This window comes from Carlito syrichta, unplaced genomic scaffold (genome assembly GCF_000164805.1).
Source record: "Carlito syrichta isolate Samal-C Ts95f unplaced genomic scaffold, Tarsius_syrichta-2.0.1 Scaffold313389, whole genome shotgun sequence".
Classification (NCBI taxonomy): domain Eukaryota; kingdom Metazoa; phylum Chordata; class Mammalia; order Primates; family Tarsiidae; genus Carlito; species Carlito syrichta.
This window is the reverse complement of record NW_007257485.1, coordinates 413,788-425,745: the sequence shown is the minus strand read 5'-3', so window position 1 is coordinate 425,745 and position 11,958 is coordinate 413,788.

Genomic DNA, 11,958 nt, shown 5'->3' with positions numbered 1-11,958 from the left:
CTCCCGGTCAGGGAACCCTCCCTATTTCCATCCCCACCCTGTGGGCAGGAAGAATAGAGCGTGACATTAATCAACTCACATTTCACAAGCCTTTTTTCATGACATCTGGATAAAATGAGCATTGGATTTAATCAAAGTTAGGTGGTTACTGTGACTCACAGGCTGGAATTGGACTCCTAGGTGGCTGCGTGAAGGGGCAATGGCAGAAAACCAGGGCCACACAGTTTTGGAATCATTCCCAACCAAAATACTTCAGATATTAAGCAGCTCGGAGGAACCAGATGTTAAGAAAAGTTAGAAAGCAAAATAGTGCGAGAGTACCATAATGATTCTTTGTGGAGTTGGAAACATTGCCATGAGTGTATTTACATTGCATAAACTAAGTTGTAATGGTGTGATGTAGTGCTGTAGAACAGAAACAAAGTTAAAAGAGCTCTAATGGTCATTCGGTTCAACTCACTTCTACCGAAATGAGGTGGCTAGCTGGCATCAGCCTCAACCATCTCAATAACAGCAAGTTTTCTGCTTCCAGGGGAAATGTGTTTTGCTTGGAGTATCTTAATTCTGAAGGTACCTTGTGCTGTATCCACTTGCTCATAGCTTTGTTTCCAGGAGACCACTATGTCTATTCTCTTCCTTATGCCACTTCCAAGTAGTTGAGGTTTTGTGTGGGTTTTCTCCATTGTACGTGAGATAAAATCTAAACTCCAGATTGCCAAAGGCCTCTTCAAATGTGATACTTACACTCAAACACAGTATCCCAAAAGTAATCTAATCAATATGAAGAAAGGACAGAATAACTTCCATGTTTTGGAAATTAATATTTCTTTTAAGACAGTCTAGGATGCTTTACCCATTTAACTTACACTTCATTCATCCATTTAATAGGTATTTACTTACCATGCACCATATTCCAGACACTTTCAGTTTTTGGGATTGGGTGGAGAATAGAAATAGATAAGATATTTGTTTTTACAGAGTTTATATTATGGTAGAGTAGAAAAAACAATGGTAAGGTGTGCTCGTTTTCTTGTCATTTGTACTGCTTTTTGAATCAGCAGCTTGATATCTCTGATTACTTTTGGAAAATTCTCAAATATTAGTGTCAAACATTGCTTATGTTTCAATTTCTTTCTTCTTGTTCTGTAGTACTCCATTATACCTATGTTAGACTGTTTTTAAAGTTGATATTTTTCTTATTCTCTTTTCTGTATTTTTCATCCTTTCTCTTTTTGTTTCTTTCTAAATATTTTCCGCTGACCTATTTTCAGATTCACAAATTCTCTCTTCACCTGTGTTTAAACTCTTATTCTATTGTTTTCTTAAATTCAGTTATTTTATTTTCAGTTCCAAAACTGTTCTTTTATTTTATTTATTTATTTATTTATTTATTTATTTATTTATTTATTTATTTATTTTTTGAGTTGGAGTCTCACTCTGTCGCCCAGACTGGAGTGCAGTGGCTGCTCCTGGCCACTGCAGCCTCGACCTGCTGGGCTCCAGCAATCCTTCTGCCTCAGCCTTCCAAGTAGCTGGAATTACAGGCATGCACCACCACGCCCGGATGATTTTTTGTTTTATTGTAGAGATGAGGTCTCGCTGCCTAGGTGGGTCTCGAACCCGTGAGCTCAGGCAATACACTCACCTCAGCCTCCCAAAGGTGCGGGATTACAGGCTGAGCCACCGAGCCCGGCTAAAACTCTTCTTTTATTATTCTAGTTCTTTGGGAAAATTCCCAATCTCATCATGTAGTTTTGAACATATTAATCACAATTATTTTAATGTTTGTTTCTCATAACTCCAATATCTATCACCTAGGGGTTTTTTCTTTCTGTTATTATCTTGTTCTTGCCTCCTTGTATGCCTGCTAATTCTTAATTGAATGCTAGAAATTGTGTATGAACAATTATAGGTGGTCTGAATCATAATTTTTCATCAGAGAAGGTTTTTATTAGCTTGTGGCAAGCAGGTAGAATAGTAGTATGTCAGCTAAGCCTGATAAAAATTAAGCTGACTTGAGCCTGGTTTATAGTCTTTGCAAGGCCAGATCTCTACCTAGTTTGCCCTTATTTGTGAAGTATAAACTTTTGGGTACTTCAAATGGGAACCCAAGCTATTATCTATCACTTCACCACCATAAAGGAAACTGGCTCTTATTTTTTCTTTCTCACATGTGAGACTGATAAGAGGTCTACTGAGCTTTTCAATCTCTTAGCAGTTAGTTTTTCTGACTCTCAGATCAATCTGCCAGTGTATTATTAAATGGCTCATGGAAAAACTGGCTTGGATATTTGGGCTTCCCCCACCCCCCGTATTTCCTTTCTCTCTCTAATTTTTTTCCCTTCAAGTTTTGACTGCTTGGTACTCCTAAACTCCAATCCTCTCCCTCAGTCAGCCCTATACCACTTTAATTTTGTTATATTTCATTTTTTTGTTGTCACACTCTTCTGTTTCTCAGTATCTACATGCATTTGCAGAATCGGCCAATTTCCCAAAGGAAAAGTAGCAAAAATGTCAGGTTCATTTCAAGTAGTTTCTCATCTCTTCATCATCTTGGCTACTTAAATTCTGATTGCCCAGGTAGCTCTCCTATGCTGTCAATCTAATTTTTTTTTGCGTTCAATCAGTATTCTTATTTTTCTTTTCCCCTTTCTCCTTCCCTCCCTCCCTCCCTCCTTCCCTTTCTTCCTTGTATGGTTAGAAGCCCATCAAAGTCAGAAGCTACTTGGTCTTTTGTATGCTATTGAGCATGCTATACTTAAAATAGTATTTTTCTGGTTTAGGATTTTCACATATTTGTCTATACTGTCTTTGTGTTCAGAACCTTCCTATATCAGTTCACATTTGCTGCATAATAAACCACCTATACAAAAATGGATTAAAACTATCTCACAATTCTGTGGGTTGATCATTTGGGTTGGGCTCAGCAGGGTGGTTCTGCTGCTTTGAGTCATGTATGGATAATATTGGATGGAGTTCATTCACATATCTCCTGCTGACTGTTGGTTGGTGGGGAACTGGCTGACATGAATGTTTTGGAGTCTCCTCTATGTGGTCTCTTATTCACCAGGAGGTTAGCCTCAGCCTTGTTCATGCATAAAAGCAGAAGTGTGCAAAAGTCTCTTCAGAAATTATACAATATCAATTCTCCTGCTTTTTTTTTTTTTTTTGACAAATGAGGTTATGAGTCCAGACCATACTCAAGGGATGGAGAAATAGAACTCACTTCTTAGGGGAAGCTGCAGAGAATTGTGACCATTGTATATCACACTTGATAAAATCATTATTCACGCTAATAATTTATTACAAGATTTTAAAACATTTCTATATCGATTGCCCCATTCACTGCAAATAATTATAGCTTCATTCTTTCCTTCCTAGTGTTTACATTGCCATTTCCTTTCATTCCTTAATAGGTAACATAATTTTGAATAAAAGTGACGACTGTCTCCCAATTGCAGAGGAAAATTTTTTATTTTATATTTTGGCAATTCACCATTAAGTGTAATAACTGCAGTACTTTTTAAGTAGATGCTCTATATGAGATTAATAAATCTTTCTTCTATGATTAGTTTCTAATACTTTTTGTTGTTATTACTAAAGACGGATGTTGAATCTTATCAACATCCAAATGATTTTTCTATATATTATGAGATGATCATGATTTTCCTTTTTTATTTTGTTAATATGACAATTTTCACAAGTTAAATTAGAATGCGAGACCAATTTTAATTATTATAGTAATCCAACTTGTTTATGCTTTAAATTTTTTTTGATATTAAAGAATGTGTGTTTTAAATTTATTCAGAGCTTTTATACTTACATTCATTATGGCAAAAGTGAGATTAGCCTATACTTTTTCTTTTTGATAAAGTTCTTGTCAAATTTTGAAATCAAGTTACGAGTTGGCAATTGCCCTCTTTTTCTATACTCTGGGAGAGTTAAAGTAGAAATCTTTTAAAAATATTTTATAGAATTCACCATTTAAGTCATCTGGGCAAGAACTTTTTATGGGAAGATATTTAATTATAGATTTAATTAATTGACTAGTTTGCAGTCTTTTAGTAATTATCTGATTAATCTGATTTTCTGTTTCTTCTGTGTCAGCTTTGGTAAACTGTTTCTAGGAATTTGCCCATTTTATGTAAATAATCAAATTTATTCCTGCAAATTTAATAAAATAATTGTACCATCTTTGCATTGTCTGTAGAATGTGTTTTTATTCCTGAAATTAGTTATTCGTTCTCCTTTCCAATAGAGTGAGATGTTGCACCCAGTTGCACCTAATTTTGACCCATTAACAGGGTCAAAACAGTAAAAGTTACAGTTAATAGCCATTTGATACATACTAGTTTATTAGCGATGGGGTCCATCAGGAAACAAGTGGCATTTTCAGACTAGGCAATTTGAAGAGAGTTTAGTCAAGCAATTATTTATAAAATTATCTGCAGGACTCCAAAATTGCAGGAATAATGTAGGACCCTCGAACTGGTAACTGCAGGGAGGTGTTACCACCCCTGGACATGTAGGATCATAGGAGGAAATGGCAACCAGAAGGGAGTGTTAGTAGCCGTGCAAAGGACTGCCAGGGAAATGTTGACACAGTCAATCAAGGAACCAAGCTAAGGAAGAATACCCTGATACTACTTTTCTCTAGACTTCCATCTCTTGAGAGCCTCCTACTGACTGAACTAAATCAGGTGCTAAAAGGCAAGGGAGTAGTCAACCATTAACTGGAACACAAAGCAATGTTAGGAGTGAATCTGGAGGGCAAATGCAAGCTAGCCAACATGTTTCGGAAAGTCATTTTGTTATGCTTCGTGACATTTGAGAAGATTCTTAGACTCTAAGGGAAGAATAGTAAATCCTTCTGCAATATATCCGCCTTTCAAGTCTCTGCTTTCAAAGGATGGAATTAATAGACATCACCTGATAAATCATTGAAAAAAACTTTTTTGAGAGCAGAGTGCTATGTGCTTTTGCAGCATAATTTACAGAGAGAGCAAATAATTCAGTAGCACTATTGCAACAAAACCAATTCCCAGCTATACCCACTTATGTGAATGATATTTCTTAGAATGTATTGTTATAATGGGAATAGAATTGATTCTGAGCCTAATTTTAATCAATAAGTAATATTTATCACTGAATATATTATTTGAGAAAAAGCTCCATTCACATTAATATCTCATATATTTAAACATAATATTTATAAAAATGTTAATATAGTTATTTTGATCAATTGTATATTAATAATTTTGACTATGTAAAATCCAAAACGTTTTACACTTAGACTTTATATGAAAAACAAAATTTAAAGTTAAATTTATGGGTGTGTATGTGTGTACTTGTTGCAGAAAGCTATGGCCACACAATAATATTCCCAGAAAAAAATTCTTTAGGTTAAAATTCTGCAGAGGAAGTGAAGATGAGTTAAAGGTCAAATTAGGACTGTAAAACATTTCTGACTCTTCAAGAGGAGCTTGTTCTTAAATCTTAAAGTGGATGATTAAGGTGCATAAAGTGGTTATGGTATGTATTACCCATAGGATATTTTTAAATGCCAATGTTGAAAATATGTAAAGTACATACATTGTAATGATTTAAACTTATATGAGGGGGAGCCAAAAAAAATTACTTTTTGGAGGGCAGGCCCCTTACAGCACAGGCTTCCCCTGCTAGATAAATAGTCTAGTAACCCATTGGCATCAATGTACTAGCTAGCATTGTTGTGAGAGGCTGAGTTCAGCTTCAGTAAATTTTTTTTTTTTTTTGGAGATTCTGTCCACGTTTGCCCATTTCATAACGGGCAATTTATGAGTGCACCTGCCCATTCTGCAGTTTTTGACCCAAAACAGTATGCCCCTCATGCCTCACCCTCTCTATTCACCCGATCTCGCCCTGAACGACTTTTTTGTTTTGTCTTGTTTTGTTTCACCAGATAAGCAAGTCCTCAAAGGGGACTGTTTTACTGACATGGAGGAGGTAAAACAAAAAACAGCAGAAGCACTAAAAGCATCAACATCGACGAGTTCAAAAGCAGTTTCGAGCAGTGGAAAAAGTGTCTCAATAGGTGCATTGCATCAGATGGAGAGTACTTTGAAGGTGACTGAAATTTAAATATGTAAGAATAAATACACAATTTTTTATAAATAAATTCTGGGCTTTTGGGGGTCCCCCCTTGTGTACATTATAATTATACTTAAAAATACGAGCAGGTTATGACAGAGATAGCTAGCTCTCCACCAACAAGCAATACTTCCTTGCCAGGGGATAGTGCTGTGGCTGAAAAGTGGCTTTCCAGGCAGGGGTTACGTTTCCCAGCTCTGTACCCCCATCCTATGCACCCAGACAGAGCCCTTTGAGTAGCTCTTCAAATGGCATCAACCCAGCTTGACGTGGTCGAGAAGCAAGTGTGCCCCATCCACTCTTTGAGGCCCTGAATGATGGTGGAGTCAGAAAATGGAAAGAGTTTGAATCCTGGAATCACCACCTTGGAATGTCGCCCATTCCACACCTGCACTGAATTCTTGCATCTGAGAGTCATAAATTTTTATTTTGTTGAGCCTCTGTGATTTGGGAATTTTTCTCCTACAATACTGAGCATTACTTTAGCTAACATGGATTGATTCCAGAAGCAAAATACCACCAAGCAACAATAACAACCAACCAACCAACCAACCAACCAACCAACCAGCCAACCAACCAACCAGCCAACCAACCTCATATGTATGGTTTGGTTTAGTAAGTGAGTAGTGGATGGTGAGACAGGAAGAATGGAGACCCATATTAAGCAAAGATAAAACACTGGGTGAGTATGTTCCCTCTCCTGCCTACCAAGGCTGATTTCTAAGTGAAGAGGTTGGAAGACAGAATGCTAATTTTAGTGTTTTCTGATTACATCTAGCAAAGTATAGAACCAAGAAGTGAGCTCAGACTGGAATTGGCTAGTTTGCAATAAAAATGGAAAGAAAAGGAGGAAGGAGAATCCAGAAATATCTGGAGCCTTCTGTGTTGGAAAAGTCAACTGCTTTTACACTTCAGGTGCAAAAAGAACTCAGAAGTGTTTTTTTGTGTGTGAAAAATCCATTTAAGTATAGTTCTGGTCACAAATTGCTGGTGTAGAGTGTCATCCACATCTGCTTATCTTAATGAACTTCTATCATGTTGAAAGAAGAGAGGAATGGGGCCAGGTGTGGTGGCTCATGCCTGTAATCCCAGCACTTTGGGAGGCCAAGGTGGGAAGATTGCTTGAGCCGAGGCGATTGAGAACAGCTCGGGAAACATAGCGAGACCTCATCTCTAGAAAAAAGCAAAAAAAGTAGCTGTGTGTGGTGGTACACACCTGTAGTCCCAGCTACTTGGGAGTCTGAGGCAGAAGGATCACCTGAGCTCAGAAGGTCAAGGCTATGGTGAGCTGTGATTGTGCCACTGCAGTCCACCTTGGGTAATACAATTAGACCCTGACTCAAAAAAACAAAACAGATAAACAAACAAAACAAGAGAGAAATGAAGGAGAGGAAAAGGGTGAAATATTAGGCTTGAAAATTATGACTATTAATAGTTATTAAGTATGACCATTAAAAAAATACTTGAGTGCTTTAAAGCAAATGAAATTGACTAAAAGCAAAGCCTACTAATTTTTCAATTACATGCATAGCTGAAGAAGTCCCACATCAGGCTTAAAAAGCCCTTAACTGTTTAAGACTTAAAATAAACCTTGGAGTTTCAAAGAAACTTGCATTGTTAGGGCAGAACATGTGAAAACTACACAACAAATCCCAGAACATTTGACACCAAAAACATGAAGGATAATAGTCAAGAAGAACCTCATCAAGGTTAAAGCTAGAGGCCCCTGGGCCTAATGGGAAAATTATGCAGTAATTTTCTGTAACACAGTAACCCCAAATCTGCGAGGGCTTGCACATAATGTTTACCTATTCCAAAGAAGTCACCTGGAGGTCCAGCAGGGAGAGACATTGGTTTATTAAAACTTACAGAAGGCACGAATGGTGGCCGGTCATTGAAGAATCTGTACCTCTGGGCAGTGAAGCAAGCAGTTTTATAATCAAAATAATCAAATTAATGATTCAAATTCCTATCTGGTGTGTACAATTACATTGATTAAGAGTGGCGACTACACTGTTTTCAGCTTTGCTCAGTCACTTGTTTCCCATGTCTCATTACTGGGATATGCATAGCCCTCAGAGACCAGCCTGGCCAGAGTTCACTCCCTGAGGTAGAGGACAGGAAGAAGCCAGGTATGGGGGAAACAATCTATGTCTGGACACTACCTCACAAATCCCATACTGAAGATGTCAGTATTTGCAAGAAAATTCCCCACTGCCAGGCAAGAGAGCCCTCACAATACCTGTAATCATTGCCGTCAGCCAGTAATTGCGGTGTGTATCCTGTTCTTTTTCTTCCAAATGAGACATTTTGTAGGTTTTCTCTTTTCTTTCAGCTTCTAGTGTTTGTATGTGCATGCATGTGCATAGCAGGTCAGGGAAACTGTCTGTTGAGTTCATAGGTCACCACATCATGAGACGCCACGTGCATCTTGACGGGGAGTACTGCTGGTGATCCCAGATTTAAGTTGGTTGTGGTAACTGTGTGGGGTTTCAGGATGTTACCCTTGGGTAGGAGTAAAGTGTTTTCGGTGTGAGAAACAAGGGGTTTATAAGGATATTAGGTGCGGCAAAGACACAAAAAAAGTTTGTGAAGAATTCAGGCTTTCTGTATTGCGTAGAGGCAATTCCAGGAGGCTTCCCTTCCAAGGTTCTACATTCTCAGTGTCTCTCACATTTAGATGGGGTGGTGGGGCTACGTTTACCAGTGGGCTGTGAGTAAGAACAATGTGTTTACTTCCAGGCCAAGATGTTCAAGAAGTAGACCTGGCTTCCCTACTCTTTCTTCTCCAGTTCAATGCCTGGAAGTGAATGAATCAGAAGCTTTAGAACAGGCATGTTTGACCCATGGCCCACAGGCCACATGCAGCCCAACACAGCTAGTAATGTGACCCCATGAAATCTTTTACCATCCTGTGTTTTTAGTGACTGTTTTCTCCATGACCCCATTTTTAAAGTTCCAATTTTAAAGTTCATGATCACGCCTTATTCATGACATCACTTTTGGGCAGCGCGCATGACATCACTTTTTGGCAGCGCGTACATTTATGAGCAGCCGTATTCAATCATGATGCACACGAAGAGCAAAATTCGAACAAGCATTTCTGATGAGCATCTTGAGAACTCACCATGAATTGTGACCACTTCCACTGTGCCATTGGTAGATTAGTTTTATAAAACAAAATCAAATTTCCTGCTAGTTTTATATTGTTCTTATTCTTCTAAATTTTATAATGAAAAATATAAAAAGTGAAAGAAGTCTTATTATGCATATACACTACCTGTATTCAATAATTTATGTGCAGCCCAAGACAATTTCTCTTTACTTGATGAAGCCCAGGGAAATCAAAAGGTTGGACACTTGTGCTCTAGACAGTGGAGACAAGAAGCTGAAGGATCCTAAAGCAACTTAGGAGTAGCTACTCACTGAAAACCAACACTGGATTCTTGTGTGAGCAGAGGAAATGAAAACCTACTGTGTTAAACCAGAATTTCAGAGTTTATTTGAATCCTCTGATACTCTTACTCAATGATTACAAAGGATACATCGTAATAAAAGTTATTTTGTGGGTACAGGAGCAAAACATTTGAAAGCTGTTGATCTAAGTCCAGTTTCTACACACTCTCTCTCTCTTTCTCACTCTCTCTCTCTCTCTCTCTCTCTCTCTAGAGGCAAAGAAAAATTTACTTGAATTTATACATTTAGATTTTATTATTATTATTATTATTATTATTATTTTATTTTTTTTTTTTTAGTTGGAGTCTCACTCTGTCGCCCAGACTGGAGTGCAGTGGCCGCTCCCGGCCACCGCAGCCTCGACCTGCTGGGCTCCGGCGATCCTTCCACCTCAGGCTTCTGAGTAGTCGGAATTACAGGCATGCGCTAACATGCCCGGCTGATTTTTTTGATTTATTGTAGAGATGAGGTCTTGCCAAGTTGCCCAGGCAGGTCTCGAACCCATGGGCTCAGGCAATCCACTCACCTCAGCCTCCCAAAGCGCAGGATTACAGGCTGAGCCACCGAGCCCGGCAGATTTTATTATTTTTTAGAGACAGAGTTGCACTCCATCACACAGGCTGGAGTGCAGTGGCATGATTATATCACAGGACAAACTTAAGCTCCCAGGCTCAAGTGATCCTTCAGCCTCAGTCTCCCCAGCAGCTAGGACCACAGGTATACACAAATCTGAGATTTTTTTTTAGATTTTTTTTCAATCAGTTTTCTCAGGTTGAATTTTTTAAAAGAGATTGATAAGCAATTAACTCATGCAGTTATGGAGGCTGAGATGTTCTGAGATACGCAGTTGGCAAGTTGGAGACCCAGGAGAGCTAATGGTGCGACTTCCCTCCCTCCCTCTCTCTCTCCCTCTCTCTCTCCCTCAGACCTTCTCTCCCTTCCTTCCTTTCTTCCTTCCTTGAAATGGATCCTGGGTCTCACTTTGCTGCTTAGCCTGATTTTGAACATCTGACCTCATGCAATGATCCTGCCTTGGCCTCCCAAAATGCTGGGGTTACAGGTGTGAGTCACCATGCCCATTCCACATTTAGTTTTTAAATAATGTCTAATTCACATGTAATTACTAGCACGCAATGTAAATCCAGGAATTTACCAGTTTATCCTCTTTCAATTTACACCCAGCACGTTGAGCCCCAAAGTGTAGCAGGATCTAATTGGAAGTGCTGGTAAGTTTGAATTTAACCATAGACTTAAGGCTTGTAGTCAGAAATTTCTAAACTAAGCAAGTCTAGAGGCAATAGATGTCAAGTAGCTTTTGAAACTTTTACAGCGTGATTCACAAAAGAAATATATTTTATATTGAGGGGGACTACAATCACATATGCATGAGATGCCTCCTGTATTTTCTACTCATATTCTTTTCCTCTCTTTTATCATATCCTATCCAGTATGACACATACAGTTGGAAAACCGTGACTCTAGGCCTCTTATAGGAACCATGATAGTATGGAGACTAATACAGAAGATTAAACACAATTCTTTTGCTCTCTCCTTAGTCATCTTCCTCTATGGTGCCTATTGATTTTCCCAGCTCAACCTCCATTCTTTTACTCTCTGGGAATAAATGCATAATTTTCCTTTTGGAAATTTTGCGTCTCCTTGTCTTAGACCAGGCATATCCAACTCAGGACAGCTAGTGATGTGGCCCCACTAAATCTTTGAATATCATTAGCGTTTTGGCATGTACTTTCTCTGTGACCTCATGTGTGGTTCCATTTTTGAAGTTTACGATCATGTCTTATTTGTGACATCTCTTTTTGGCAGCTTGAACATTTGTGAGCAGCTATATTCAATTATGAAGCACACAAAGAATAAAATTCGAACAAACATTTCTGACGATCACCTTGAGAATTCATTAAGGATTGCAACCAATTCCATTGAAGCAGACATTGATAATTAGTCTTACAAATGCAAGGTAAAATTTCCCACTAGTTTTATATTGTTCTCATTTTTCTAAATATTATAATAAAATATATAAAAAATAAGTCTTTTTATGTGTATGCACTAGCTGTATTATATAATTTATGTGCAGTCTAAGACAGTTTCTCTTTACTTGATGTGACCCAGGAAAGCCAAAAGGTTGGCCACCCCTGTCTTAGACCATAGGGTTCAGGCAAGTCACTTGTCCACTGCTCCTATCCTCTCCCTTTCTCTGGTTTTACCAGCTCTGGGAGAGTCATACTGTCTGGTTCTGGGCAGGCAGAGTGGACATCTCTCTCCCCACAAGGACTGTCTCGGGAGTGGGCATTTAACCTAATCTATGCCAGTGAGTTCTTTGCTAAAAACAAGTCATTGTTTTGGCAGACAGGAAGC